At 46.9% G+C, this 6,797-nt stretch overlaps 1 pseudogene; it reads right to left on the minus strand.

The window, feature by feature from the left end:
• Positions 1-3,527: 3,527 nt before the first annotated feature.
• On the minus strand, positions 3,528-6,154 carry LOC118623854 (annotated as a pseudogene).
• Positions 6,155-6,797: the final 643 nt, after the last annotated feature.

Genomic DNA, 6,797 nt, shown 5'->3' on the forward strand with positions numbered 1-6,797 from the left:
AACTTTACTTCTGCAGAAGGGTGTGTGACCAAACAAAAGGAAGCACGCCACTGAGCCGGAAGTCCACTCTGTTTTTATCCCTGATGTGTTACTGCACCTGACTCCGATTGGTTGGAGCTTGGTTTCACAGTCTGGCATGACTGACCCATTCAAGTGGAGTGGTGTGGTTGGGAAGACGTTGGTATTTGTGGTTTTTCAGAGTAGTGGGATTGAAAATCTCCCAAAATGATGATTTACTTTGGAATGGAGTAGTTTCAGTCACACCTAACTATTTGGTAGAAAAGATTACATATTTTTTACAGTTGGGTCGTGATGCTTCGCCTTGGTCTGAAGCTGTCCTGTCCACTGGCAGTGCTGGCTCTGGGGCAAGGTCAGCCTCTGCCTGTGTTCTACCTGGGGCCACCAGGCATAAGCTGCAAAGTGATCTGCAGATGGCTGCTTCTTGTGGTTGGCTTGGTGAAGCCCAGCTGTGAACCAAGGCTGGCTGCTTCTAGTGTCAGGCATGGGGCCACTTAGCAAGAAGGGCTCACTGAGGCCAGATGCTACTTGTTTGAGAGAATTTAGGAAAATCTGAAGCAGGATCCAAGACAAGTCAATCCTATGGTAAAGCCACTGGGAACAGCTTGGGTGGGCCCGAAAGTTGGCAGAGGGATGCAGAGGAGGTTTTGGCGCTGACACCCAAGGTAAAGAAAGCTCACAGAGCCGACATCAGGAGGGACCAGCAGCAGCAGCAGCAGACTTATTCCGTCCCTCTGACAGCTCTTACAGACTCGTGCAGCGGGATGACCTACACGGGGCGCCAGTCGATGTGTCTCTCACATTGATGCTTCCTTCTCTCTCTTCCTCTCTCTCTCCCTCCCACTGTATCTGCAGATAAATGCAAAAATGTCCTCAGTTAAGTATAAAAACAAAACAAAAATTTTTTTTAAAAAGAGGAGCTGCCTGGGCTCCAGCAGCCTCAGCCTTTCTCAACCTCAGTTCCTGCTGGTTTTCCAGCCAGAAGTGATGGGGATTCGCTTCCTGGCACTGGAACCCTGAGCTGGGCACCTAGTGTGGGATGGGGACCCCTCACTCCTCAGGGAGGACCCTCACAGCCGGTGTCCCTCTTGATTTTTATCCACCACATGTGGGTGTGGGACCAGCTCGTCTGCTTCTGACCTCCTACCAGTCTCCATGTGGCTGCTTTAATTTTGTAGTTGTAGGACTTCCGTTCAGCTCAATGTAAGGCAGTTCTGAATGATGGTTGTTCTGTAGTTGTGATTTGGATGTGGTTGTGGGAGGAGGCGATACTGAGTTTACCTACTTACCATCTTGACCAGAAGTCCACATATGTCTTTATGTAGGTGGGGGCAGGATAGTTAACAGTCAGCAATTAACTTTATAACAATGAGGGGATTTGTGGTCTCTGCAGAATGGTGCCTGTGCTTTGAAGGGTCCAGAAAAAGGAAAATTACGTAGACATTCTAAAGATATCTTATCATAGATGCAAAAAGACAATAGGCTCAGTTAGGGTAAAGATTCACCTTTGTGCCCTCGCCGGTTTGGCCTAGCAGATGGGCAGCAAACGTGAAATGTGTTTCTAGCTGAGCAGACGACGACTTGTTTTTTCACACAGATGAAACCCCAGACATCAGGGTTTTGCCAGTTGTGCTTTTTTGTGTGAAATGTACATGGAATGACTTCACTGCAATGGACATGCAGCCCTGCCTGAGAACTTCAGGGCTGAGTCCCCTGTACTGTCATCTGTCCTCAGTCTATCCTGGTCTGTCCTTGGTTGGCCCACTTGGCTCTTGAGACAATGCCCATCAGATAGGAGAACGGTTTCTTGGAAGTGAGAGAGCAGATCCCTGCGAGCACTCCTCATGGTGTGGGAGTGGCTTCTCTCAGGAAGATATTGAAGTCACATGACCATCTCTTCACTCAAATTTTTTTTTATCCTCACTTGACATTTTTCCATTCTTTGTTCAGATACAGTGGGAGGGAGAGAGAGAGAGAGAGAAACATCGATGTGAAAGGGACACATCGAGTGGCTGCCACCCGCAGGACCCAACCAGGGCCGGGAACAAACTGCAACCGAGGTACATGCCCTTAGCGGGAACCAAACCCGGGACTCTCTGGTCTTCGGGCTGATGCTCTAACCACTGAGCCAAACCGGCCAGGGCTTCACTCATAGTCTTGATTTCCTGACATTCTGAGGGCTGTTCAGTGACAGATTCCTCTGGGTGTGTGAACTGACCAAACAGGGTGTGGCCTCAGGATGTGCTGTGGGGAGTTGCCCAACTGAGTGGCTCTCCTTCTTGATTCCAGTGGGGATGAGGCCCTCCTGTGAGTGCCTGTGTCAGTGTGCATGTGTGTGCACATGTGTGTGTGTGTTGTTTGTAAGTTTGTTTTTGTGAAAGAGGAGAGGGCTGACTTGGACCGGTTCAGCTGAGTACGCAGTGAATGTAAAGCAGCCTCCAGAAGCAGCGACATGGTCCCGAGTGTCAGGGGAAGACCAAGGCCGCAGTCCTCCTCTGCATTGCTTCCTTTTTTCTTTCTTTTTTGGTGCTAGAACTATTTTAATATAATTATACATATTGCCAGATTCAGGAAGAAAAGGTTTATGCATGTGTAACTTTTCCAGTTAACATCTGCAAGCATAAACAACAATGATCTCAGTTTATAAATTCATCAGGGTCAGAGCACTTGACCAATGTCTCTTACTGCTCTGTTTACCAACAGTAAATTGCAGGTGGATTAGTGTCATTTGGTTTCTCTTCTCTCATTCTCCTTGTCCAGAGACATTTTGTTGTAAAGTTTCAGTGCAGCTCTCCTCCAGCCAAAGGTAATCTTTTTAGTTAAGTACTTAGTTGCTCTGAATTTTGCCTTTTAATTATAACCTATTTAATCACAGAAGGACCTCTGCAGAGGTGGAGTTCAAGATTGCATACAATAACAGGAGATCAGTTTTGAAGTCTAGCACAGATTAAAAACCACAGATGTGCCATTTATATAAGACACACACTGATTGTCTCCTAAACTACATATCGACTCCTTATGAACATTATTTTTTAAATAAAGTAGTGCATCTGGGAAAATCAGTCACACAATTCACACAGCCCTGAAAAGGTTTTCAGTGCCAACAACACTTGGTCATGAAACGTGAGTGAGCTTGAGACACTGTCCATTCCTAAGATTCAACCAAGGATTGGCTAAAACATTGGAAAACCTCACAATTTAGTTTTGTTTCTTTTTGGTGGTGTTTGGTTGCACATGGTTAGAATGCTTTTGGTCATTTTGAGAATCAGGAAAACCACTAATCTAAAACTATGACAGGATCTTAAGTAGATTGGTTTGTCCATTTCAGGTTGCTGGTTGGTGGGCCCCTCTAAGGACCTTCATTTTTCCTTCTATCACTCCTGAAACATTGATCAGAAGATAAGTCTGAGCATCATCCCATCTAACTCTTTTAACCAATGCTTGGCTAAAACTGGAGTGTCCAGCCCAGTATATTTAAAAATCACCCAAAAAAAGAGGTCTATAGGTCTTCACAAAACCTGGAATTTCCACGAGGATGTCTGATCTTTATAATCCAAGCAGTCAGCATTGAAGTTAAGCTTCCAGGAGGCAGTTTGGTCCTTATAATCCAAGCAGTCAGTGGTTCAGTTAAAACCCAAACTTGAAGCTCCATATCCCTGGGTGGAAAGAGAAGCTGGGACTGACTGAGAGGGCTGGTAACTGCACTGGTACCCATAGGGCTGAGTGTGGCCCTGGTCCGGGAAGCTGCTGATGCACAGGGGTCAAATAAGATCCGCAGTCCAGTCGGCCTGCGGTCCGGAGAGACCTGGGCTCGGTTCTCGCTAGGGGCGCGTACCTTGGTTGCAGTTTGTCCCCGGCCCTGGTAGGTCGTGTGGGTGGCAGCCACTTGATGTGTCCCTTTCACGTCGATGTTTCTCTCTCTCTATCTTCCTCTCACTCTACCTGAACAAAAAAGTGGAAGAATGTCCTCAGGTAAGGATTAAAAAAAAAAAGATCCGCAGTCCATGCCCCCAAAGTAGGAAGTTGAGCCAGCATATCCTTGACTCTAACTTGAAGCCTGAGTATAGGTCACGGGATAGGCCCTCTGCATGCAGGAAGAGGAGGTGGACAGGGATCTGACCGTGGGGGGATGGAAGCTGGGCTCCAGATAGACACAGGAGCACTGCTGCTGGAAATGGCTGGGACCGAGGTGCTGGAGCGGGGAGTGAATTTGGCCACTTGTTCCACTCTCTGAACTCACTTCTCGAGCTGGAGATGTCTTCTTTTTGGCAGGTCTCACTTTGTTTTGACCTCCATTCTGTTGTTATGCTGCTGTTGGCAGCACTTCCAGGGAGAGGGAGGTACAAATGGATTAGCAGTGAGGGCGGGAAGAAAGGAGGGTCTCACCTCACTGCTGTCAACAGTGCTGACAGGGCTGTGTGAGCCTCGTTCAAGCCTCGCTCCTAGAACGGACGGCTCGAAGGAAGAGACCGCAATGCGCCTAGCCACTGCGGCTCAGTGGTGGAGCGTCATCCCAATACACCAAGATCACAGGTTCTATCCCCAGGCACAGCACATCCAAGAACCAACCAATGCATGTAGAACAAATCATTGCTTCTCTCTCTCTGTCTCTCTCTCAAATCAATAAAAAAGAAAAGAAAAGAAAGTGATCACAAGATGTGACAGAAGACTGAAACCGACTGCTTTCTAAGATTATGCTTTCAGGTGCCCAGGAATGCTGTAGTGTGCTGTATTTCTATTTATTTCCCATAAGATTTTATCCTTAATACTTTCCCCATTCTTTGCTCTGAATGCTCCCATTGGTCTAATGTTAAAACAGCTCCTCATTCTGCCACCACCTCCATGAAGCCTCCCCTGATCCTGGACAGCCAGCATATGATCTCTGGAGGCAGCTCAGTGTACTAGAAAGACCCAGCCTTTGGAGCCAACATATCTGGTTAGGTGTGAGATCATGACCAAGTTTCTTAAAGCATTTCAGAGTCCTGGTTTTCCCATTAATAAAGCAGGGATTCATATCTGTCTTGTAGTGTCATGAGGATCAAATGCAATCATGAATGTGAAGTTCCTGGTAAGCAGTTGGTATTTGTTGAATAAATAAGCCTTCTATCCAAGGAAACATTTTGAAGAGCTGGGCTTACCCAACATCAAAAGAATGAACTGAACATCTGCAAGGGAGGATAAAGCCAGTCATCTTTCTGTGCGTTCTGTCTAGTGAAACAAATTAATGCCAAATACACTTCTACAGAAGGTAACCATAGCTGTACATTCTTAGGACTTGGAACAGAAAATCAAAAGAGGAATTTATGCTCTGGCTGGTCTGACCCAGCAGTTAGAGCATCAGCACATTGACCAAAGGGTCTCTGGTTCGATTCCTGATCAAGGGCACATACCTGGGTTGCAGGTTCAATCCCAACCCTAGTCGGGGTCGAATGGGAGGCAACCAATCACTGTGTCTTTCTCACATCGATGTTTCTCTCTCTTTCTTTCTCTCGCCCTTCCACTCTAGCTAAGAATCAATGGAAAAATACCCTTTGGTGAGGATTGACAATATTTATGATGATTCCTACGTAAGGCATTGTTATGACCAGCATCCTATGAATGTTGAATTGCTTTTTATAAAAGTATTTAGCTATATTAAATTACATATGCTGTACATGTTTAAAACACTAAAAAGAGTATGGGGACTTGGTGTGGAATTTCCCTAGCCTTCGAAAGGAATGCCATGGCCAGACATCATGACTGCCAACTGCAGGTTAATGCGCAGCCTCTTTAAGGCCTGACAAGTATTTGGTTTGGTGAGGTAGAGCCATGTGTTGTGGAGGATCTCTGAAATTCAGGGCTTGGGTTCAGGGATAATCCTAGTTTTCCTTTAATGCTGTTACACAAAGAGAAGAAACAGGATTTTCAGGTTAGAAAATAGGAAACAAAGCTCTTTCTAAGTTAATGGTGGAGCGTGGAGGAGCTGCCGCGGTCGAAGCAGTAAACCAGCACCTCTGCTTGTTTGCTTTGCCCTTAGTTTCACACTTCAAGCCCACCTACCAAGGACCCTGAATCTGTCCACTCCCAGCGAAGCAAGATCTTCCGGATGGGTCCCCTTGATCTGGGCTGACTTTGTGCCTCCCAACAACCTTGGCATGATGCCTTATCTTAAGCAACCACCTTACGCAGTCAATGGGTTGAGTCTGACCACTTCGGACATGGACTTGCTGCCCCCCTCGGTGGGCTACCTGGGGCCCTGGGCTTCTAGTCCCGCAGCCAGCTCCCGGAAACATTGGGAGAGGACGACGTTCCCCTCCGGGCACAGCTAGAGGTGCTGGAAGCCCTGTTTGCTAAGACCCAGACATCTTCATGAGGGAGGAGGTGACACTGCAAATCAACTTGCCTGAGTCCAGGGTGTAGGTATGGTTTAAGAATTGGAGATGGTTTAAGAGCTGGAGATGTCTTCTTTAATAATCTTAGAAAGCAGTCGGTTTCAGTCTTCTGTCACATCTTGTGATCACTTTCTTTTCTTTTCTTTTTTATTGATTTGAGAGAGAGACAGAGAGAGAGAAGCAATGATTTGTTCTACATGCATTGGTTGGTTCTTGGATGTGCTGTGCCTGGGGATAGAACCTGTGATCTTGGTGTATTGGGATGACGCTCCACCACTGAGCCGCAGTGGCTAGGCGCATTGCGGTCTCTTCCTTCGAGCCGTCCGTTCTAGGAGCGAGGCTTGAACGAGGCTCACACAGCCCTGTCAGCACTGTTGACAGCAGTGAGGTGAGACCCTCCTTTCTTCC

This window comes from Molossus molossus, unplaced genomic scaffold, assembly GCF_014108415.1.
Source record: "Molossus molossus isolate mMolMol1 unplaced genomic scaffold, mMolMol1.p scaffold_m16_p_10, whole genome shotgun sequence".
In the NCBI taxonomy this organism is placed as follows: Eukaryota; Metazoa; Chordata; class Mammalia; order Chiroptera; family Molossidae; genus Molossus; species Molossus molossus.